At 37.4% G+C, this 26,412-nt stretch overlaps 1 long non-coding RNA gene across 4 annotated transcripts in view; it reads right to left on the bottom strand.

The window, feature by feature from the left end:
* Positions 1–26,412, bottom strand: part of LOC115010241 (uncharacterized) — a 107,896-nt gene that overhangs the window by 9,783 nt on the left and 71,701 nt on the right. For 2 of the 4 annotated variants that reach the window (XR_003832434.1, XR_003832436.1), the window contains one exon: positions 2,659–4,745. The exons of 1 other annotated variant lie outside the window; for it this stretch is intronic. This is a non-coding gene — a long non-coding RNA (uncharacterized LOC115010241). Of the gene's footprint in view, positions 1–2,658; positions 4,746–6,784; positions 6,846–26,412 lie in introns of those variants that run through there. One more of the 4 variants, XR_003832435.1, reaches the window with a different exon arrangement.

Raw genomic sequence — 26,412 nt, 5'->3', positions numbered from 1 at the left:
GGGCGATAAATGTGTATGGATTTGACCTCTCATAGAAAGTGTAAATGTGCTGGGCAAAGACCACATGTGACCAAGGTGACCAAGATGATAGAAATCATGAGCAGAGGATAATTACAGTATAGTTTATGGCTGGCTGCCTTTGCCAAAAACAGTAATTGGAGCACATCTCTTCTTTTAACCAGAGAAAGCGTTCAGCTTGGAGGATGGAGGCAGTTGTGAAAGCAGTGATGGATAATATTGTCCAAAGATTGACCCTCTATTAACATCTCTTGGCAGCATCTGGATGCTGTCACCATGGAAGAGGACAAAAGTCATTTTCTCAACATACCAAATCCCCTCTTTTTAAATACGGCCCCCACCAATAAATGGGTGGAGGCCAGCCCAGAAGCCCAATCTCTTCCTTTATCGCTCTCCACACTACCACCTCTCCATCCTCCCCTTTGTTTTGCAGGTGTCTCCAATTACCTGCTAATTTGCCTCTAATCTTGGCACAATTCTTAATAAACATGTTTATCCTCCCTAAAACCAAAGTCGCAGCAAATCTGAGCGAGAGTGAACACACAGCGGTGACATTCTCCTCCGCTGTGCCATTAAACAATGTGCCCATTTGAATAATTCCAGTGTAAAAGTATTGCAACGCAAGAGCGGAGTGAGGAGTGACTCTCGGTGATAGATGCAGGTTGTCGGGTGACATTTTATTATGAATTTTCTTGGTGAAAGATGAGTGCCAAGGACCAGTCAATTCATCACAGACACCAAGAGAGAAAGAGTGTTGCTAAGAGACAGGGATGCTGCACAACTTCCATCAGGAGCTTGACTCTGACCTTATGCAAATTAGCTTCTGCCAAATCTTTTGTGTGAAAGCAACCACAATGTGACTAATACCTGGCCTAAAAAAATGCTTTAATATCTAGATTCCTCTCAGAATAATAAAAAAAAAAAAGCACTTTGGAAATTGTAACAGTGCAACAAATCCAGACCCCAGAACACTTGTCCGGGTTTTAATTGAAATAAAGGAATGACTGAATGTCTAAATGAAGTGTACAAATGAAGAATGGGGGTTGCTGCTATAAACCTTTAATTGAATTTGTCTGTCTGCTATGAAAGTGTCTTTTTTTTCCCTTTGAAAACTGTGGGGATATTTAGGAGCTGACACGTTTTCAAAAATGGCCCCGTGCATGAAAATTCAACTACAGCTGCAGTATATTAAATTTAATCGGGAGAAAGTGCTGCATCTTAAACTGTCTTTAATGCACAATGTCATTTGCCTCCATGCTAAAAATCTACTTGATAAACCAGAAGCATGACATTTTGCAGGAGATGCATGGATTATTCACATGTGAGACATCAACACGGTGCAGTTTTCTTGACCTGTATGTCATTTAACACAAGAATGATAATGATGGTTGTGGGGGTTAGATGGCTGGAGAGGGGAGAGGGGTTGCGACCTGTGAAAGGGGCTGTATCAGGTTGTGGCAGGTTATCTGAAGTGGACGCTGATAATGGCCTTTTAGGCATGCCAGGTTTGATCCTTTCACTACAGAGGAGAGAGAGTTAATCAATAGTCCGAGTAGATCAGTGATATGAGGTTACTGTATGAGCAACTAGTAAGAAGCCAAACAACAACATCGGCACACTAGTTAATTGGGTGGACATTTGACGAGGTCAATATGAGACAGAGAAAAGATCCAGTTATCAATACCAAAAAATGTTAAAAAATCAAATCAATTGTATATTGATTTTTACATTATGTTATTGGCTCTTTATGCAAAGAAGCATCTGGAAATGTCGAAATTATGATCACAGCATGCCTTTCACAGATTAATTTGTGCGTGCAACAAACACAACTTCAAGGCATGGGCATAAAATAGCCGGTTTAATCAAAGCTAAGTGAAATATAGATCCCTTTCCTCCCGTGGTTCTTCATATTATGCAGAGAAAAAGAGAGCGCGAAAAGAAAAAAGAGACGAGAGAGAGAGAGAGAGAGGGAAGAGAGAGAAATACACTACCGTGTTCAAAGCCAACCTTGTCAATAGTACTCACAGTGGGCTAGGGGAGTGTAATAGCACTTCCCTGATTCTACATTGATATCATATAATCCAGTGTGCCCTGTTTCAGTATCATATTTATCTAACCTGCTGGGGGACAGGGTAAGGGGGACAGTGTCCCTGCTGCTAGGAGCAGACACATTACACACTGCCTCGTGTATTCTTATTGATTACTCCCACCCCACTGCCCAGGGACCATAATTTAACTCAGCAGGCACTACAGTTAATACTGGAATTCAAACATTCCATCTACACTTCAAGAGACAAAAACAATTGACACTTTAAAAATGTGCAGGGCCTCTCTAAATGGGATCTGAAGGGAGTGGATCTCCATTTTCTGCTCTGCTTTTTCCCCCCTTTACTACTTCAGTGTCCTCCTGCCTGTGCAGTAACCGTATTGTTTCAGAGCAGAGCTGTGGATAAAGTGCTTTCAAAGAATTACAATATGTTGAGGAATTTGTACAATCTAAGGACATAAAACGATTTGTTCTACGACATGTTTTTCTGTTAAATTGCTCAAATATGTGGATATAGTAAAAAAAAACATTTGGCAAATTTTTTCTTTAACTTTAATTTATTGAATTTTTACATTTATTTTTTACAACGGGATTTTCCCACTGTGATTTTGGAACATCATAATGAAGGAGTAGGATAATATAAAGACAGGCAAGAGTTGCTTAAAAGCACGTAGGTAACAGTAGTGCATGAGAGGGAGATGTCGACTTCTCTTGCAATCACTAGATTGAAACTAGATTATACAAAGTGAGAAATTAAATCTCTTTTATTTAAAAATCAGAAATACCTCAAACATTCCAAAAGCTCCTGTGTGTGGAAATGTTGCTTTAAGGTGGTTTCTTCTGAGGAAATAATTATAATACATGTGGTCAGAGAGGCTTTTTTTATAACTTCAACAACCCTGGTTAACTGTTTGATCGTGATGACTGGGTCGGTTAAAGTGGCATCCGCTGACATTCATAAAGCCATGTTAAGAGATCTAACAGCAGGGGACATTCAAACAAGAAATTAAGAAGTCGGTCAATATCAGTGGAATAGACAGTGGAGGGGGATTATATGGACATAATTTATATTGCAATTATTATCACAGCATTATCTTGATATTGGTGTATTACATTTTAAAGTTAAAATTGCGTTCTTCCCATTAAAGTATTAAATTCTGTACTTTGGAAAAATATACTGCAAGTTCCCAATTACATAAGATTATCAATTTTACCTACCATTAATTTAGACAGGAGAACTGTGAACCATAATATCTGAGAATTGTATCGTCTATATGATTACAGTGATAGACTATATTTTTGAATTATTGTCGCGGCATAATTGGAATCAATTTACATCAATAAATAAACAAAAGAAACATCTCTACAGGTAATGCCCTTACCTACAATTCAGTTAATGAATGTAAAGATTATGACAAATGTTATCAAAACGTGTTGATGTTGATGCAGAGAGTGATCAAACCTGATGTTTTAATGGATGAATATGACGTCCACACTGCCACGCTTTTTTTTTTTAAAGCTAAAATGAGCATTAGTGGGGATTAATATGCATTAATTAAATGGACTCTGTTTCCTTTAATGAAAGGGAAAGGATTTGATGTTAATGCTGTTGATCTCACGGAGGCTTCAATCCACCTAATTAACCAGTATTTCTGCAACACACTAAAATAATCAATAAAAAAAAAGATATTTCATCGCTGCTATGGATTGTACGCTCAGATACTCAATACAATAATTACACACATCACACACACATAACACATCACATGCTAGCTCACCTTAGCAATATCAGAAATGGGCTTTTCAGTTTGGAACCGTGTTTTCTTTTTTTGGTGGAATAATTAAAACATGGCTGTTTTATCTCAGCTGTTAGTCATAGTGTGGCAGCACTCACTGTTGCATCTGTGTGTTGTGCAGAGATAGAGCGTCTGTGAGGGCCAGAGAGCAGACTCCAGAGATCCATCCATCTCAATCTGAGACTACAGCTGACACCTTACAAAGAGGTACAATTAATAAGGGCATTATCCAGCAGTAGGCAACAATAGAGTCCTAACGCAGAGACACCAACCTCGGGAGGCCCGGAAAGGAGAGAAAGGGAGCGTGTGTGTTTATGGGTGGGGGAAGGGCGAACCAAAGTGCTTCAAAATGGGATGCATTACAGCCAATGTCTTCAGAACATGAATTACAATCTATTACAACCGAGCCTTATGATAGATGGTACCAGCTGCTTTGTGTGCTAAATGGGTCACTTCCAGCAGATCATCCTGCACTCTTTAGCCATCTACAATCTTACATTTCCAAACTAAGATGTAAATCATTAAACTCATAACTCACTCTTAAATGACCAATTTTAAGATACTAAAGAGCTGAATAAAAGAAAGAGTTTAGAAACAGACCCTCGTTGCTGTTTGTTTGATGGCAGTCGTTCAGTTTATAGAAGCATCAAAAGGAGGAAATCTGAGATATCAAATACAGCATAACTGATAATGGAGCTCTCATGAAAGTGTCCAATAACTGCAGGTTGAGTGCAGCCCTATGATTCACAGGGGAGAGGGCGGAGAGACCGCTGCACTGACATTTACAGCAATCCAGGAGTTGTTTGTGGTCACTGGACTGAAGACAAACGCTGAACCCAAAGGTCAGAGGTCGGGGCTAAATTTCATCCACTGTGGAGGTCCCTCTGTTGGAAAAGACAAACAGAGAAAGCAGCTGAGGTGTGAAGTGTTCCTGCTGTCGGGGAAATCAATCAATCGTCATGTATAAACACAACCCAGAGCAAAGCAATACAGAGCAGAAGAAATGTTGGTATAAAATTGTAAAAAAAAGAAAGAACAATAAACACAAACAGATCAATACACAATGAGCTTACATGTGAAACAATAGTCTGGGAACGTATTGTTAAATAATGAACTCTAATCACTTCTAAGTCTGTTCCAGTTTTTTCATATACGTAGTCAAGAGTGCACAGTGATCGTTTTATATTTTCTTGCTCGTTCCGTGGGGAAAGGATGAGCGTGGTTATGGATTAACGCTGTGATCAATAACAAGATAGGAGTCCGGCTCTCTAAGCTAAGGAAAATTAATTTGAAATGCAGTCAAACTCTTATCGACCCAGAGCCAGGGGTTGCTTTCATTGCAGGTAGTTGATAATCCAGCAATATTGTGATGAGCGGCTAATCTCTCATTTTAAATATGACCTCCACTGCTCATAATAAAAGTTAAGACTGGCCATCCATTTGTTGTCCATATAGCGTTGGGTCTCTGGTGGTCTATTCCTCTGCTTTGAGAGATAATCTTCACTTCAGAATTCAGTCAATTAAACAACTCAGATATCTTGAACAGTGGTGCATTTGAACATTGCCTCGCTTAACTCTCAGTGCTCAGCTAAGAAAAATATTATTTTTAAACATATATTTGTTTTACAAACCTAAACACAGAAGGATAATCTTCCATCGTGGGATGAAGGATTCGAGATGCCTTAAATACAAACGCGTCACGTAGAAACGTGAAAGTTAACTTTTGCACACTATGCAGCTATCATAAGAACAATGTCAAGAATTACATTAGACAAATGAATGGTTTGGTAAACATTCAGGATTATCAGTTTGAAATCATTTCCAGCACTAAATGTAAGATTACATCTTCTTAACTCAAATTAGAAACACATTTAATCAACTATCACAAATTCTTTGCTAAAATGACATGCAAAGGTGATGCAGTTTTTAAATTTAATTTTCCTCAAACATCTTTTACTTTTCACTTAATTGGAGAAGAGATGAGCGAAAAAGCAAAAATAATAAAATAATTCTCCTATTTACACATTTTGGACATGATCTTTCTATTATGATTTTAAGACTAACAGCACATTACGGGCTCTATGATGCAACCTAAAGTTGTTTTTTAGGCAAAAATGGTATTATTCATTATGTACTGAAGGCCAGTTAACAATCAATCGTCCTTTCAAATCACCCAATCAATGGTTGTTCCTCCGTGACACAAGGCAGCACTTATGATCTGTCGTGGTCACCTGGAGCCAAACATTATGCACAAACCTTAAAGTGGTATTATGCATGTTTAAAATCAGACGCAACAGAAAGCAGGTTAATTGGTGATCACCACAGTCTGACTTTAATGAGGCCCAGTTGCCCACGGCCAGGCCCAGTTCAGTATATACGGGACTTTCTCATGACTGCTCCGCTTTCTTTGATCTTGTTTGCTTTTTCCACTGCTGGGACTGTCATTGTTGGTTTTAATTACTTCACCACTAAATGGTACAGATGAAAGATAGGTGTCTGTAATTAATAAAATTTCCATAAATTTGAATCACTAACCAGTCTCATTAGCACGTGCCTTTTGTTTTGACTGAAGTTCCCATGTCATCTTTTTCCAACTCAAACTATACAGAATAATATTACCTAGGGCAGAAAATCACTTGATATGCACCATATTTTCTGATAATCAAATTTCACTGTAGGTAATTAAATGCAGCACATACTGTAGTCCTACTCCGATGATTGAGGTCAACCTGAAGAAAAATGCCAATTGTTGTATTAACCCATTATAAAACTCATAAGTCCATTCAATTAGTCATTTCAGAGGAAGACAGGCATGTCGATTTTATTCAAGCTCAAATATGTAATCAAACTGTTGAAGAACCCATCTTTGATCATGTGTAATCAGGATCAGGGCTGTGTGGTACATCTCTGGGCCTAAACTAAATGAGTTGCAATGCTGCTGGCACTAACTGGGTTGGATGGTAGTCAGCTTGGCAGAAAGAGATCTGTGGTGTATTCACATGACAAAAAAAAAGGACAGTTACACAGAGGGGGTATTTCGAGGAGAAAACACCTGTTGTTTTGACGACTTCAAATATGTTTGCATTGGAAAGAGTGGACTCTGACTCCAATTCTGACGAGAGATATGCTTTGAACATGATCCCGACCGTTTTATTAATCATTAAGGGCAAATATAACAATCCCTGAGAAATGTTTCAAATGTATATATTTTCAGCTAAACTCTCGAAGGTAAAATTGAGAATGCATTTCGGGCTCGGATTAATAATTCATCACTTTACAGTGTACATAAAAAAACCAAAAAGACATCCTTCCATCAACATCGTATTTTTTTGTTTACCTACATAGAAAAACTGAAGCTATTCTCAATTATAGCAGACCAGGTCAGACACAGGGAAGCCAGTCTTTGTTGCTTTGTGACAGAGCTCTATAATCTTGTGGAGAACAGCCTATCATTACCAGGCTGTGTGTTAATAGACTGACATGGATGCTATGGGGAGCAATTGATTCCACACATCAATCAGTAGGGAAACTCATCTTAACGATTGCAGAGAAGTGGCTTGTTTGTCCTCAACATCCCGATAAATGCTAACATGGAAGCGGAGCACAATACCTGCAGCTGAATAAAGGGGTAGTTACTCATCATAAGAATTCATTAGTCTACTCCTACTTTTCCTTCTGATATCTTCAAGCATGCTTAATACCTGCTTATGTTCCCCAGCTCTGACTGAAATGGTGAAAAGTAATTGCCTCTCAACAACAACAACAACAACTGTTCAGACCATTAAACTTAAATACCAACAATATTTCTTTAAATGATTGATTTAGTTATCCTTGTTAATGTGTGACATCACAGAGATTTTCACTATCAAAGAGAAACATGCATTCTACTTCTAAACGTGTTTCTTGATAATGAATTTTGCTTTTTAAATGCTCAGTTTTCTGTATGGACATGTGAAGATGTCTCTTTAAAAATCACAGAGCATCAACGCTCTTCTTCCATCACAATTTCTTGTTATGTCTTCATCCGTGGACATCTGTGCCAGTTAGTATAAAAGACGCAGCTGGATGCTGAGAATATACCATCTTCCACTCTAAAAGCTAAGGGTCCCACCTGATTAAGAAGGGCAGGGGAAATACTTTGGCAGGCCAATGGGAGAGGTCAAGGATAGAGCAGCCAGTTTCACTCCCCCACCACATCATTTTTGTATGACAGCACCACCCTAAGGTTGAAGTTCATCGAGACTTTTCATGAACAGAGCGCTTAACGTCAAACACAAGATTAAAGCGGGGGTGTCGCATCTTGGCAGGACCAAATGAAAATATCAACTGCTAAGCCCCCCTCTGAAAAGCCAGGGGACAGGTATCTAATATTAGAGAGTAAGCCTAGTTAGCAAAGGCGGCCTGCTGCTTTCCACGTTCTCAGTGGTGGTCAAAAGGCCAGGCTGGCTTTGGAATTGCTTTATTGGTGAAATATATTACAGTAGAGGCCTGCAGAACTACCTTATTAAGAAGGCAGAGAAGAGATGCCCTCATGACATATAGCACGAACTGAGGACATTTCCATATTACTGAATAAAATACAATCTTAGATTCTATTTTATTTGCTATGCAAAAGTCAAGCCAATAAAGTCTTTGCATGAACAAACATTTACTCTGAGGTTCATCATTTAGAAAATAATAAAAGAAATAGTTTCATTATAATGAAAGCAATTCTAACCAAAAATCAAACCAAGCACACGGTGTGAGTTCAATTAGTATTATCACATATTACTGTTATTTAAAAAAAGTATCAAAGCACAGTGAGCCAGAGCTCATAGTACACATTTTTAGAGAGAAGCCATTTTGTAGTACACAAATGACTTGTTTTCTTCCCTCGCAGTGTAGCAACAGAAGCTGGTGCTTCAGCTCTTTAAGTGGCTTGGAAGCATAAAAGAGGCTTATCTGCCCCTCTCATTTCTTCAGCCACATAATCAGATGACCTGAGGAGAGCTAAAGAGAAACAAAGACAGTCAACACTTACTCCACTTTTTAAAAATCTATCTATCTATCTATCTATCTATCTATCTATCTATCTATCTCTCTATCTCTCTGTCTCTCTCTCTCTCTCTCTCTCTCTCTCTCTCTCTCTCTCTCTCTCTCTCTCTCTCTTATAAATAAAGGTTTCTCTCCTGATTCCATGTTAAACCTGGATAATTTCATCATGTCAAATTTGATTCGATTCTACTCTAAATTTGTATTGGACTTTGAAGAAACACATTGTTATAAAGAAATACAACTGGAAGAAACAGAATAGCCTCCTCACATTTAAAATAATAGGAGGCAAAGTTCATGACCTGAGTTCAGCCAACTGGGTGTGCAGACATAAATTAATACACAGGAGTTTGGAACACATAGTAACTGTGTGAGCATCGTGGCAGTAATATCAAACTTATTTCTGCTGGCTTCTTTTTCACATTGCATTATTCCTGCTTTTTTATTTTTTATTTTGGTGCTTTATAAATGTATTCAAATAAAGAAAAACATATTGTGAACAATAAAAACTTGAGGAATTTTGAATTTTTTATTTTGTTTTTAGAGAAATGTCCCTCACACCACTTCTTCTTTTTAATTTGACATTGTAGGTAAATAAATGGCTTAAAGATATTTTTTTTCCCCATATGATCCTTGGCAATGGCTAGTTTTTCCTGTAACATAGAACTATTTATAATCAGAAACTCTAGTAAGACATGAAGCTGATCTCGAAGGCTTTTCTATAATCCCTCCCCTGGAAGTGGTCTTTACTGGAAGGCTAGTTTGTGATGGGCTCACCCAGTAGCACAATGTTGCATTGGGATACAGCATTCAGCTTAAGCCAACTTATCAAATACATTCAAAGCACATCCATTGAGCTATGTGGGGAGACTTTTTTGCAGATCTATTAAAAATACTCTTATCTGTATTTAGCATATGCTGTGTATGTCAGTGCTGGCAGCTTTAGACGGATTTACACTCAAAACACCTCAAGCTATTCTTGAGCTGAAACTACTGATAACATTCGGAAACTTCTGCAGACAAGCAGGTTTTACAAATAGATAAATTCATTCAACATTCTGTTATATCATTTGCTTTACTTATTGTCATTTTTTGGTGCACAGTGGCTGTTTTTAAATACCATTTCTGCAGTGTTTCTTCTTCTGCATATAAATAAAATGCTGATTTAAATATTTAGCAGGAGTTTGTTTATTGCTTGACAGCAGAGAATAAAAAGATGTTGCCCTCATAAGGAAGATCTCACGATGTTGCCACAACATGGAAGATCATTTTTGTTTTAGATGTCATTTTTACTGTTGAAGAGGAGAAATTATTATTTTTTAACATATCTTTAAATTTCATTTTCATTTAAATTATTTAGATAGAGATGAGAAAAAACGGTTTCCTGGATATAAAACAAACACTACGATCAGTATAAAAGAATTGTTGTTGCTAGTTAACAAGAACTTTTGGAATCCAGCAGCAAATAATGTGGAAATAATTCACGTGTGAAGCTTTCAGTGCGTTTCAGTGGGAAGTCCTTCAGAGGAATCGCTGGGGCTGCAGAAAGCCTCACAGTCTGTCTTTCTTTCAATTTTCTTTCTTTGCAACAGACAAGCCCTATTTGTACTGCGGAGTAATTACTATTAGACCGAGGCAAGCTCATATTTACTTGAACTAAAATGTAATTAAAGCAAAATTAGCTAAAAATTTTAAAAACACACAAATTGAATTTGGGGCTTTTCTGGTGTTGTACGAGGCATTTTAAAGAAGATTACATTTCCATCGAAAGAGATGTGTGGAGAATTTATTTCTTCACAATATTAGCATGAAGTGTTCTGGTGCTTTTCAGCTACTTTTACGGGATATTTGTTGTTGTTCTGACATTTGTTATGCTTAAAATATTTATCCATCTATGTATTTTTTTTCAATTGCAAGCAAACCTTTATTTAACTCTGCTCTCTGGGCTGTAGAGCTTTGGCCTTTGAAGCGATTGAGAAAGAGCACCGTTATTCATGCTGCATTCAATGCTGAGAACTGAGACTCCAAAAACAGCAGTATCCTCTCATACCTGTTGAGAACACTTTCATCCTTAATGGGCTCATTAGCCACATTGTTAATTGAGTGCTATTCAGGCCAACATCAAAGCTAATAATAATTGTTTACTTATTTCCTTACTTCGCCAAAATAGACCCAACTGTGGCATAATGCTGCTCTCTCAGAAGGTATATGTTTATAAAAGGGACCTATGTTTCTGAATGGACTGAAATGCAAACCAAAAAACACTCTCACCCTGAAAAGTCTCACTTCACACTTTACACACTCACAGTTCTGCTTTTCTTTTTTTTTTTTTGGGGGGGGGGGGGGGGGGGGGGGGGGACACACACACTGCACTGCTGCAATTTGGTTGAAAAAAAGAAATGTGCCTCTTCTTAAAAAAGTAATTGAAAAATAATCCAATACATTTAGAAATGCTATATTTGTGTGTTTAAAACCTGTGCACTTTTAAATAAAATGTTCTCAAATTAAAATCTAAATATTTGTTGCCTAATACCTTAACCTAAAAATAAATCCAGAATGGATTATGCTACTGTTCTTAATAAATGACAAATACATGGTAAATATAGCACATATTAATAACAATTATAATACAATAATAATAACAATAATAATATAAATCTAAAAACATTTATATTTATATGTAAAGACATATTTTATTTCCTGAGTTCTTGTATTGCAAGTTTTCTCCTCCCACACGCTGCTGCCACATTAGTGGATAATGGGATCCGAAAATGGAAGCTAACTCATTGGAATTAAATTTATCAGCATGTGCTCAGAGGTAATAAGCTGTCAGTTATAAAATGAAGATTTGTATTTAGATATATGATAGGAAGAAAAATGAATAGGCAAAATAAATGAAGCTGCTTTACAACTAAATTACTTATTTGGAGCCAACAGACCACAAAGAGAATCATGATGATGACAATGATTATTGCAGATAATATTTTCCCTATGGAGGTGAAGATAGCAAATATGAAATAATTATGTAACGAGGGCACACAACGAGTTAACAGGAGGGAATATTTGCAGAATTTTTTTGATAGAAGGGACTAAACCTTGAGGCATTATCAAACATTATAATGTAGAAAATCTAATTAGGACTGCGGGGGGGTGTTATCCCCATGATGCACTGATCAAAACCAGACTTTGTAAACTGCTAACTGACACATGAAGCATTAATATCTATATACAGAAATATTATAAACCACAAACATCTCCACTAATTTGAACCAGCCTGACAATCAAGTCCTCATAGTGCTCATCATGTAAATAAAAACTGTGCGTAAAAAGTTTCTTATTCTCACTTTAAATGCAGTTACAACACTGTGGAGAAGCTGAAGATCCATTTCAAACTGAACATTTTATCATAGCAGGTTTTCTATTTTTAAAAGAGCCGAGCAGATGAAAGCTGGTCTAAGTTACACCAGAGCTTGGGGCTAAAGGCAGCTGAATTTCAATTGATTAGGTACCCATGAATGATTAAAGTTTTTTAAAATGACACCATAGTCAAAACATTTCAAAGGAAACAATCCCTGCTGTATGCCAGGATACCGCACATGTGCCAGAAACCACATGAGAGAATTAGATGAGAGGAAAGTGAACACAACTGGGTAAAACAGAAGCACATTCAAACACATAAAACCTAACAATATATGACAGCAACTGTCTTATTATTGCTTATTTTCTTCTACTTCCACAATAACTAATTTGTAGTTTGTGTAATATGTCATTTTGTTATTTACAAGCGACTTGACGGCTGTAAATTATTATTATTTATCTGTATTAATGAAACAATTTCTGCAGGAACAAAGACTTTTGGAGATTTATATGTGTGTTGACGAAATTAAAGAAACATGATTTTAACATTTTCTCTATAAAAATAAAAATACCTGAAGCTGTAGAATTAAAGTGCTCACTATTTTAACAACTGCAAAACCTTTTTGCGTGCAACAATGGGACACAATCGATACAATCGGAAAGCTGCTGTAGGTTTCAATATATATCACCTATTGAGAGAACAAGAGATGATAGACATGTTCTTTCATCTGAGGAGGTTGGTGTAAACAAGCAAAGAAAAGTGTATTAAAAAATTCTGTGTCTATAGGGCTCATGTCTGACGCCTGTCAAATCATTAAAACGGAGAGGGGCTGTTATCAAATGCTTGGGATCAGCAATAGTGGTGGCTCATCGCTGAGATGAGGTATGTCTTCCATGGGGGCAACTTGAGGGCCTTTTGTGAATTTATAGAGTACGATAAAATCTGCTTCATATTTCTCCACGAAATCGGCTGATGAAAGCAGCCTGAGAGAGAATTACATGGCAAGAGTTTTGTCACCAGACCCATAGGCTTTATAGGCTGGGAATTGAAAAGGTAATGAGAAAAGCCATGCTGCCGGTTGGCTGTGTTTAATAAGTCATCATGCCTCTATCTATTGTTAGTCGCACAGACCCTACCAAGATTGTGTTTTCGCCATACTTAATACTCTGCAGCCAGCAGGCATTTCAATGGATATAATATATCCAGCACAGTGGAGCAGGCTAGCAGCTTATAGCACAGACACCATTACACAGAGTCGTGTGATAACAGTGAACAAAGAACAAAGTCTAAAAAATGAGACTGTTCTCCAGTTGCCTCTCTTCTTGAAGTATATGTGATTGCAATTAAGATAGATGGCTTTACCAAAAAAAAAAAAAAAAAGAAAAATTCTGGGACATGGTAATTATGTGCAGAACTTACAAGTAAAAGTGTCCCTCCCTGCACAATGCACACTACAAGTAATGTGTCCGTGAATGCGTGCAGACACACAGCGTTCAGGCAGCAGTCAACAGCAAGATAAAGGGTGACGTAAACGCTGCGGTCCTCGGGACACAGAGGATGATACTTGGCAGATGTATTTTTCTCCTCTTTTAAAAAAAAAAGAAGAAATTGGTTCATCTCATAACTCATCAAACAAATTCCCGCCATCCAAGTGATCTCTTTATTCTCCTCACATATTTTCTGTCTCTGAGTAAACTCGGCACATAGGCACAAAAAAAAAAAAAAAAAAAAAAAGAAAACAGCCTGAAGGAAAAAATGTAAATGTGAGCTGATGATGAATGGTTGAACTGATTTCCTGGCAAGAATTAAAGCTTTGTAACGACACTTGACATGCATTTGATGAAAGGGAGCGTAAAACCAAAAAAAAAAATGGAAAGGACTACTTTTTACAGTTTGTGTAATTACTGTATGACACATATAATGGACCATATTTTCCATTTTGACAGCACCGTCCAGAGCTATCTTTTGTCTTTATGTCACTGCCTCTGGCTATGCATGAAAACAACACTATTACTTCACTCAAACCTGGACAGACTGTTTGTTGTACATTTGAACACTTCCATCTACTTACATGAGCAGGCCTGTTTTAAAAGACAGGCTTGTCACATACTCTGATCAACAAGAGTCACTCAGAGGGATTTCTGAACGATGTGGAGTTTTAAACATGGAAATTGGCTTTGAACCCCATCTGCACAGGTCGGCACATCTTTGGGCAAAGCTCTGCTACTGCTGACAGGGAAAATGAACCATCAATTCCTTATAATGTGGCCTGATTATTATCCTACTTACCCCTCACAAATTCAAAATTTCTGCATCCTTTGAAATGAGGGGAGGCTTAATATCTTCTTCTTTTTTCTTCTTCCAAATGACAGTCAAATAGAAGCACCACCAACACAGCAATTTCAAAGTAAGTAAAATCTATCAACAAACCACTTTTAGAGCAGTGGTTTCACCAACACCCTTCAACACATCACACAACGTCCAATATATGAAGAAACCATCACATCCATGTGGGAATAATGGTCTGAATCTGAGATCAACTCTTAGTGTTGAACAAATGTTTAAGTGACTAACAAATAATACTTTAAAAACAAAGATTGCTGTGACAATAAGTTGGTTTTGAGGTTCCCTTATTCAGACAATAAATATTTGAGTATCATTCATTCAAGTTTCACATTAAATCCTGGCACTATGAAATGTAAAAAAAAAAAAAAAGATATCCTACCTGTGTAGAAATGTTGATTTCAGACCCCAAAACCAAAACAAAATTAAGCAAAACAAAAAAATAAAGATTATAAATGAGACTTTAAACACGTGAAATTGGACTCTGACTGTGACACATGATACAAACCAGAGTAAAGTTTGAATGTGTGAAGTGTGTTCAGCAACTTCGGGAAGGGATCTGTCAGTGTCCAATCTGGGATGTCTTTATTTGACACGATTGGTTTTGTTAGGTTTCTTGAGTCAGTCCAGCCCGCTGGTGTCCCTTTCACCCCTAAAAGCAGCTGGGCCCTGACCCTTGCAGCACTGGCCCTCAAAGCTGAGCTCTTTTCAGCTCGGGCGTATAGGGAACCTCCCTGTTCCCTCCCACCAGCAACATCCTATTCAGCTGCAGAGATAACTTTATTCATCTTGTGCATCATTGTATCCAGTTGAATGCAGAAACTATGCAGACACTCGAGTGAATTGAACTAGCGTGCGTGCATGTGTTAAGGACAGGAAAGAAGGGGAGGTGTTATGTCTTAATTTCTTCGATTTGACGTGCGTGGAGCCACTTTGAAAAACCACCTTCAGTCTTTTTCATTTCAGTATGAGTACTTGCAGTTTACCTAAAGTATGACATTTGAGGAAGATGGTGTTATGATTACATGTTGGGGCTAAAAATATTGTAATCGTGCCAGAGACATTCAATACATTTTGACAATTACACCAATGTCTGCAGATGATTTTGGTGCGTTACTGGCGTTCATTTACATGAAAGTGCAAAACAGCTCTTCTTTTTAAATTGGTAAACGCTCTGTTCTCCCATTTCTGATTTAGCGATGGGCAGCTGGCGGGGACAGTTGAGCTTATTTTCACCTGCCTAAAAACCAAAACAGCACTAGGACCACCCTGCTCTTCTCTCATCATTCATATTCAAGCCAGGGCCTCTTGACAAGTCTGCTGATCTCACTCAATGTTTTGTGATTTGGACAATACGTTTTCACTGTGTGGGCAAAAATGCTGAGGCCATCACACTTCTTGAGGCCAGTCTTGTGAGACTCAACTGAGGCAGAAGCTCTGAATTATTCCTCCTCTGTGAGAGTTATGCTCGTCAGTGGATCTGCCTGATCCCAGATAACTCTGCAGTCAAACAGAGCAACATGACCAAAACACTGTTTCACATAACACTCATACTGAAGCAGGGATGAACGTACAGGAACGTTCTTTTGTCATACAACCCACATTTCAATGTGTACATTATGTTGCACTCTTCACTTTTGCTTATTAATATTGATTAGACATTTAATCTCATTGTCAAGCTGTTTATTTATATGTTGTTTCGAATAGTCAACAATAAGTTCGACACATATAAAGTGCATTATAAAATGTACATGATAGAATCTTATGAGGAATTTGTCTATGAACTGTTCAGCAATTGGCAGTAATGTTGAACATTTGTAGAAAATATTGCAATAAATTGGAATTAATGCTGAAATATTGTATCAGTCATATTTGGTTTAACATTTAATTGAGCGGATAAAAGATGTAGTCTGTTAACTGTTTAATTATATATGTCATTTAATTACATTTTAAGCCAACACACAAATATTGGAAGCTTGCATCAGAACTAATATTAATGTTAAAAACTTCTGTCCCAAACTTCAACTTACCCTCACCACCTCTAAAATGCCACGAGTTTATTGCTACACATAGCACAATGATTCTCAAAAATATGATTCTTCATAAAAGAGCGCGAATATTTGTGATGTGGCCATTGGTAAAAAATCCTTTTGGGGATTTCAATATCTAAAAAAGAGAGGTTTATACATTAGCGCTGTAGTTGCAAAACACTGTTGATATTCAAATGATTATTGTGCAAAATCTGGGATAAGCTTCTGTGTGAGAGCTCTTCTAAGTGCCTACAACTATTGCTAATTCCCCTCACCATTGTGGGCCGAACAAAGGCCTTAATCCCATTTCACTTTTGCAGAAGGCTGGGGCTATTTTCCCTCTCATAAACCAACAACACTCCCCCTAGCCAGAGCTGAGAGGTTCTGAGAAAGGGGCCAGTGTGTGTATACTTCAAGGCTTTTTTGTCCAACTTGGCTAGTGCTCTGCATAAACTTTTAAGTGGTCCCAGTAGGCCTCAAACACCTTTTGGCAGAAAAAATAAGCTACCACAAACTGTAAAAAGGAAACCAAACACTCTCTTAACATGGACAATACAAAAGAAAATATATGAAGTCTTTTATAACCCAGATTGGGTCTGGACTGCAAAGAGTTAAGGAACTTTCATTCCTCTGAAAGCAGCTCTCTTTCTCTGCATTGTAAATCCTTTAATACATTATTTATAACATGGTGGTCCACTATCAAAGCAAGTGAAGTAGGACAGGATTCAGTTCTTTTACTTTGTAGTTTAGCTTTAGCTTGCAGCAGAAAATAAAACCACTTCTCTGACTTTGACATAATATTTTTCCTTTGTTATTCAACCCACTTCATTTTTACCTTTCAAATTTATGGTTTAATTAAAACAAGTAACAGTTTCAGGGATTTTGTCCATTCAATTATAATAACATCACAGAGTCCTGACTGCATGTGTGAATACTGTCAAGAAATACAATTACTTTCACTTTTTAATGATGAAAAGGAAAGAAATAGGTATCTCATTTAATATTGGCGCAAAACCTAAAGATTATTTAACTTTGCTTCTCATTGGACTTTCATTTTAATACAGGAATTATCAATTAGGATGAATACTAACATTTCATGCGTAAAGATTTTTTTCTATTTAATTCACTTTTGCAAATAACAGTATGAGTAGAATATGTTCAATAGGCAGTTTATTAAGTGTATACGCAAAAGGAGAAGCTCCCTGGAGCAGACGGAAATGCCACGGGCCCAGTTGTTCAGTGAGTAAGTAAGTGATGGCTTTATTCAGCTGCTGTGTCATGCAAGGCATGTGAACCAGCATGCAGACCAGCATGTGGCCTGTGTTGGCTCATGTTAGGTGTGTAGTTAGAGGGTCTACTTGCACTTAAAAAGGAGGGGCAAAGCAAATACAAATCAGCCAGGAATTTCCCTCAACAGCCAGACAAACCGTCCTCCTTTAATCTTAATCAATTAGACACCCATGAAGTGCAAACAAATCACAAACCTGTCAGCGTACACAATACAGTGTAAAGAATCTGCAAATTACATGCAGTGTAGACAAGCTGCATCCCTTCTTACAAAGCTGCTGGGTTGAGTCCTCTAAAAAGCTTCACTTCACCCAGATCATATTTGTGCCATTGACTTACGAGTGTAATAAAGAGGATCTCTTTGCTAAGATGCCCACTGGAATCCAGAACTGTTCGCTTAATATCCACTGGGATCTTCTGAGGTGCGTGTAGCCTTTCACATACAATACTCAGTCCTGGAAAAGTGATACGTCTTTGCTTGATGTTAATGGTTTGTAACATCCCAAGGTAGCATAATTTAACTCTGGCAAACCCGGCCCTAATGATATTTCCCTTGCTCAAATTGACAGAGAGAAAAGCCATAGATAACGTATTATTGAATCTTAACGCATGCATACAGGGAGTCATGTATCACATTCTACCAACTCTTATCTGAGAACCACCTGAGGCTTTTTACGGGGATGGTGGGGATTACTTGTTGTACCTGCTTTCAAGTGACAGTGAGAATAAACATTAATGAAACAATAAAGTTTTACATTTAATCTGAAAACAAATGAAAGATACATTTGTCTGCTAAATACAAATGTTAAGGCCAAAATCACTTTATAGGGGCGACATACAATATAGAAACTGTTGCTTCAGTTTAAGGTTTATATGGTAACATTGCAACTGTTGATCTACTTTCATGAACAATTATGTTTAAAACATAAAATCCATAAAAGTATTCAAAGAAGGAGCGATCAAATGAATACTGGCAATATGAGACGGTAACTTATCGAATTCAAAACGACGGTATATTTAGTTCCTCTCAATGGCAACAGAATCCTATTGGCTGTATATGGGAAACAATGGAAACGATGATGATACTGCATTAAAAACTCCATGGTTCAAATGTGGGGAAATGAGAAAAAAAGGTTTAAATGATGAATATAACTATGTGTTTATGTTACTGAACCTTTACAATAGAGTTTATTTGCCAATAAGACCACTGTCCTTCCATAACCAAGAAGCTTTAGTTGCCAAAACCTAAGCAAACCTTAACTATGAGCAGATATTATAGGAATAATGATGTGAAAAACGTTGGCGTTGAACAAATCTAGTCACGGAACGTAATCTGGGTTTTTGGAAAAATCGTCCAACAATCAGCGTTCTGTCTGGTGAGTGGGTTGTGTAAAAATGATCTTTGAAACCGACATGTTGTGAGTTTCCCCACAGAAAATGTATTGGCGATAGAATCTGGCACTAGAATCATCTGCATGGCGTGCTGATTCCCTTTACTAATATATATTCAGATGAATATGGTCTGTTGTTGCAAAATAAAACCTCTCCCTGTAAACACATTCATCTGGCTTTGAATGTGGCGATCACAGAACCCACTAAGATACTGAGAAACACTGTGTAAGCTTTTGGTAAAATTGTAGTTGACACTTGTTTTAGTGGTTTGTGTTCTGCTTTGCAGTTAGCTACTTCTGATCCTCTTCTGGCTACAGAACAGGCTTTTTTCATCAAGAAGGAGTTTTATGAGTTTCAAAGTGCATTTTTGGCAGCTTAGTTAGAAATGAGAAAATATATATTTAACGTCAGTTTCTTAGAAATGCTTCATTTTTATTCCCCATCACAGTTTTTTAGAACAATGTATGATGTGTGATTTGTATTTTCAGGAAGGCAATACCACTTTGGACTGTCAAAAAGATTAAAAATGAGATTTTTCAATCGCAACCAACAAGTAAGAGTCGCTAATACAAAGACATGCTCCCTCTGCAGCCTCCCACCTGTTAACTTGGCCAAGTGTGTTTGTGGAAGCTCGCACAACCAAGTACTGTAGTCAGGAGCTTAACTGGTTATCTGCATATATGTATTTATTGTATATGTTTGTATATTGGGGTTATTGTTATCAGCAGTGTGACCAGCACTGAGTTTGGATTGCCTCCATCAAGGACACCTCATGTAACAGTCACATCGTGTTGATGGTATTAACATCACCTTGTAACTGCACACTGACGATGACTTGATGTCAAAATGTTTGTTTTTAACCTGCTGATATAAAGTTTACATTTAAAAAGCTTATGTGTTTTGTGCAAGACTGTTTTGATATCAGAAAACTAAAGGTGTGAATGCTGCACAACAATAATCCTGTTGTTTTACTTTCTCCACTTTAACCACACTACAATTCATTTGATTCCTATCGTATGGACATTGAGAGAACATATTTTGTTAGATAATTTGTTAAACATCCGTTTGATGAAGTCTTGGATTAGTTTCTTTGTTTTGTTCATTTTGATTAAGGTCATAACTACTTTGCCTGTATGAGTTGGTTGAGATTTTAGTCTTGATTTTCTTAATTAAACAGTGACCTAATTATAGGCTGAAAACCTCCTCCGACATGCAACAGTGATGTCATTGTGCACGGACACAACCCGGAGTATATTTCTACATCAATGCAGCATGGTGAGAAACTAAACCAATGAGGTCAATAAAAACAGGATTTTCCGCTGGTGGTAATTTGCTCCTTATCATCAAACAAGACTAAGAGTCTGCAACCCTGCAAGTACTGTTCTAAGGCTGTACTTAAGACACACATTTGCTTTGAACTAAATGCTAATGTCAGCATGCCAACATACTCACAATGACAATGCTCACATGCTGATGTTAAGCAGGTGTACTGTTCACCATCTGCCTTTAGCATGTTAGCATACTTACTCCTCTAGGACTGATTCACATTTGAAAGCAAAAGACTAAACCAGCAGGTCTGACAGACAGAACATGGTCATTGTACAACTTTCTATACACAGTTATTTGTTCTGTTTTTGTTAACACATAAAATAGAGCAAAATATTATTTTTCTTTGATTATTATTATTACTATGTTAGAAGTAATCAATGCTGAGCACTATGTTGTGGTAAGTAAGAGAGAAAAGTGCCTTAATACTCCTCAGCACCTTGTATAGATGCGTTACTGTGACTGGAGTGTACACTGTATACACTTAGCATTACTCTATTTTATTTATACTAGCTTTGCATTAAATGACTACGTATAATGTAGCGGTCGTGTCCAGGGTCACATCTACAGAGAATCTTTATTAATAGGTCTATTAGTCAGGCTTAGCCTCTTTTAGTTCATTGTTTTGATTTTTACACCCTGCATTTATTTCATGGTTGAGTTTCACAGCTTCTCACCAACTCCTTTGCAGCAGCAGGGAGCCGTTTCCAACAAACAAGCTCTAAAACACCTTAACGACAAACTGGTGGAGAAAGTCAAACATCTTCTCTCTCAGGAGCTGGTGGAGTAATTTAGTTAAGCAGCAAATCACTAGCTGGTCAGCAACACGCGCGATCCCTCTGTGGTTCTGTTCAATGGTAAAAAGTTCCTAAATATACGACTGAAACAAGAACTCCTTATACCCTAATGTTCTAGAACATGTTTGTGCACGTCATTAACAGAAACACAAACGTTAAATGTAAAACCAGAAATGCTGTTTGCCAGCTGTATTGATTAACTATCAACCAAACTTAATTTCCATGATCTTCAGAATGCAAATACAGATGTTATGCAAGCTACAATATACACATATGAAACTGCACTATCACCTGAGAAATATGAGTATTATTAACTTCCTAAACTATGTTAATCTCACTCTCCTGAACTCTACAAAGCTGGATTATTTATACAAACACAATTACATTAACAGATGTAAGAATATGTGCAGAAATGATATGCCGTGAGAAATATAACAGAATAACATTTCTCTGGCAGGGCATTTGTATTTTGTAAGAGATTATGGCAGAAGCACACACACAATGCATCTTTGCCTTTGTGATATTGTATAAATGAATACGTCTAAGAAATTGCACAATACAAAATAACCACTCAGTAGCTTATTTGTCTTATTAAGGTCTTAACTGGTGTGATAAATCATAACATCCAGGTGGTCATTAAATAAAATCTCTTATCGGGTGTACACTTACGGAGGAATTAAGCAGTAGTTTGGTAAAGAACATTTTCACCTCAGAGTTTAATTAATATTAAAGGAGTGGCAAAACAATAGCCCCACTGCATTTGAAATCTTAACCCCAGGTGCCCTCATTTGGAGTGCCTGGCATATCTCCATGCTGCACCAGTCTAATCTATGGCAAGTCAGCGTGACCAGGTGAAAAGTGGCGTTAATTCTATATTGGAGCTGGGCATGTGTTGAGAGCAGCAGAGACAGGTAGAGCATGCCATGGGAGTAAGCGTGTGACCTGACAGGGATTGGCAGGCAGGGTGTTAATTGGATAGGTGCGCCGGCCCATTTGTGTTGGCCATCCCATCGCAGAAGACATTGTACCTAGTTCTTGACTCCCAAGACAAGATGCTGCGCTCTTCATAGACATGCTCTGAATATAGCCAATGAAATTATTTGTTTCGCAACAGCCACGTGACTTTCCCCAGACACAAAGACAGGGGGATGGGAAAGACAATGCATCACAAGGTAGAGGCTAAAATGGAGGTGGTTTAGACTGATAAGAATTCAGTGCGTGTGTAATTCTACACGGGATCAGCAAGAAAACAATATATGTATGAAGTGAGTTGTTATATCTGGAATACTTTGATTATAAGTTAGGACATAAAATCAAAGCAAGGTATTAATTGGTGATTAGTTGGATCTAAAGTTAATCAGCTATATTAGGACGAGATATATTTCATTGGTTTATTTGTCTTGTTGGTGTGATTAACATAAGCAGAACTTGATAATTTCCCCCCCCCCCCCCCAACGTTTCCAAGTGGTGTTTCTGTTGGTACCGCTGTCGGATGTCTTTCTGTTTTCCTCAGAGCGAGCGACATCACAGGACACACGTCATTTGTTTCCAAATAAACAGCACAGCAGAAACGTTGATAACATGTTTTCTGGCCGTTGTAGGAACTAGAAGAACGATCTGCTTGTTCATATATCGTTAGCAACATGGCTACAGCTAGCATCCTGGCTACTGTCCAAAGCAAGAAACCCAATGAACTATACACGCAGATCTCAGTGCTATAAAGGCAGAGTAAGACACCCGGTAGTATTAATAAGTAGGCAGGTTTACTTACTAATATAAATAAATGTTTCTATTACTCTCCCTCTTCACCTTCTTTTCCTCCTCCATTGTGCAATACACATTTAGGCTACTTCATAATGATAAACACAGATGTTGTCTATTCCCACTAAAAGTTCAAGGCAAATTATGTTAATTTGTATTTGCTTGCTTTGTTTTAATCTAAATATTACACTGTTAACTTGTAGTGTTGGAGTCTTGTTGAAATTGTGACGTTTCTGAATTTAACCTGCCGGCTCATATTGGCCACAAAATCTGAATTTATTCGTTGACCTCTACTCAGATTACGCGGTGACATAGCAACAACATTTCTTTTAGAAACTGGTTTCTCAAGATAACAGTTTTATGTTGAGCAACAGTAACACGTTTAAGAGGTTTTACATCATGACTTTTATTGTATTGAAAGAAGTTTGCTAGATTATAGTCTGTGTATGTTTGCTGCTGAACTTTTCGGCAGAACATTCAAACGGCTACAATTATTTAGTTTGACTATCTTGTGTCATGTCTCACGTTAGTGATTTGGTTTAGGCCAATCAAGATACTTTCCCTTCGTATTCACTCTGCTGGGTCACATGTTGTGATACTTCAGTCTATAAGTGATAAGACTGTTCAGAACGTGAGGATCTCTGTTAACGTTCATGGAATCGGAACGGAGCTACAAAGCTTGTGTCAATGTCACAACATGTTTTATGGTTACTAGCGATGGGCTGAAGCTCACTCTGAATATCATCACTGGCACTTTTAACAGTTTGAAGTTAAATTGCTGCTTATCTGACTAACTAGCGCCCTGATCTTTTTGTTTGCATTGCAACTACAATAGGTGAATGAATACTGTCCAAGAGAGTCTCAGGCAACTTTAAATACCTGCTCTGTCTATATCATTTTCATTCGCATTGGCATATGTTGCTTGCGACAGCCAGATGTCAAATAATCTTTGAACAATCTTTGCACTCTTCTACAGCATTCTGTCAGTACATTTCTTAACTTTGAAGTTTTTTTTCTGTCTAACTGAAAGAAAGAAAACGATGGAAAATGTTAGATCCTCAATTTTGCTTTGCAGACTGGCTACAAACACTTTCCTCTCGGCTGTCTGGTGAGCAAACATGGTTGAAATTATAAACGCTTCTGAGTTATCACTGTCAATAGTCACGGGTTGCATTTGTTAACCATGATTAATGTTGACTGATATTTTCTATGTTAATATGAAAAAAAATACATGTTGTAATTAATACAATACATGCTGATTACATTTAATTTAAGAGCTTGTATATTGTGTATTTGTATATTTTAGCATGGTTTAGTAAAACTAGCAAACTAGTGTACTGTGCGTATAATAAACTAACAGCTAACTAAGTCTTATCCAAATGTTAAAGATATTTTTGCAGACATTTTGTCACAACTTGACGATTTAAAGAATCTCTCGATGAACTCAGTGGATCCCATGTTCAACCTTGAACCCATTAACACAACGCACGTCCCAATTGCACGCTTGACTTAGACTGTCCTGTAAGGTTTGACAGGGTGTATTCTGTGCTGCGCTGTGCTTACGTTCTCAGTTAGCAATCAGATGAGAGATCAGTGTGAAAATGAGTGAAGAATTGTGTCCAACATAATATTTCCAGCAGTATAGAGAGTTCTTTCTGTGTGTTAGTACAGTATATTGAAGTAGTACGACTTATAAAACACATTAGGTACTTGGATAGGAGTACATAATAGCTCACACAATGTTTAAGCAACTGCAAAATGAAAAACGGTTAAAGAGTGCTGTTCATTTTTAATATCAGAAAACTATAAATGCATTGCAGTTTTGCTTTGTGCGTACAAATGCACAATTGCACATTACTATGCAATAGGTTTCCTGCTTTTATTTGAATATGAATGTTCTTCTAATACAGCAAAGGGTATGCACAACCTTCAATTTAACCTTAGCCATTGTGTTCGATGCAGACTAGCCTTTCTATTGTTAAAGATGCTGCATCTTATTTTTTTAATAAGCAAACGGATTAAATTAAACCCCAAGCAATCCAAATGAAATGGGGATTTTTGGATGCATTCATACCAAATGTGTCTGGGAAAGATAATTCCACTTAATGGAGGCATTTAAAGAAGTTGGCTGATGTCTCTGCTGCAACTTGGATTATATCATGTGTTTTTCTTTTCTTTCTGCCAACACAATTCAACTTTAAAAAAGAGGGACAACTCAACATTAACATGTTCACCACAGATTCCACATTAACGATTTCATAATTTTGATGGATGCAGTAAATAGCGAGGTTTTCTACATTCTTGGAGGTATCTAATGAGGCATATTAAATCCAAAGAATATTATTATCATCATAATATTTAATAATAACACTAATACTAATATTTAATAATAACAATAATGACATCATATTATTTGTCATTTAATCTTATTTGGCTCTCTTTCCGTTCCATTTCCTGTCACTATATAGATTTCCCTCAGCCTGAGTTAGGGGCTGGTGTGAGCTGTCAGATTTGCGGGTGATATCTCAATTAAGCAAAATAGGAAAATCTATTGTTTATGGGGGTGTGAGGGGGTATTTCCAAGCCGCAGGCTTTAAAATGGGAACAAGAATGTGTTCGGTCAGCCTGAACAGCGCAGGAGGATTTTGGGGAGGACTCCTTCTTTGTGACACATGCAGCATAGACATAATGAATTATATTATAATTACAAAGCACAGTCTGTAGAAGTGGACAATATAGATATTTGGCCAGGGGGTGGAGTGTGCTGCTCCATAGAGACTGGGCCACTCCAGACTGCATTTCTATTCAGATCACTTTAACTTAGACAAATCTCAATATGAATGAATGGGGCTTTGTTCGGAAAATAAAAACATTTGAACAAGGACGCATCATCTTCTCATACGCTAAGGGCAAATACGAAATTTTACCAGTTTTAAAAAATACATTGAGCTGTCAGGGTTTTACTTTTTTGACTTTGTTAAAAAGTACTCACTGTGTCTGTATTTATACATTTTCCAAAATAACAGAAAAAAAATACAAGCATGTACAATATTCATTCAATAAATAAATGTTTGTAAGCAGGAAGATGTTACACCCGAGAACAGCGGTTTGTCTGGAGGAGTGTTCTGTGTGTGTGTGTGTGTGTGTGGTGATGGTGGAGGTAGTGTATATTGTGGAGATTGGGCAAAGCAGAGCGAGCAGAGAAGCAGAGGGGAGTGGAGCTGGC

Source organism: Cottoperca gobio, chromosome 6 (genome assembly GCF_900634415.1).
Source record: "Cottoperca gobio chromosome 6, fCotGob3.1, whole genome shotgun sequence".
Lineage (NCBI taxonomy): Eukaryota > Metazoa > Chordata > Actinopteri > Perciformes > Bovichtidae > Cottoperca > Cottoperca gobio.
Note: the sequence above shows the minus strand (reverse complement) of the source record. Positions and strands in the feature narration are given on the sequence as shown.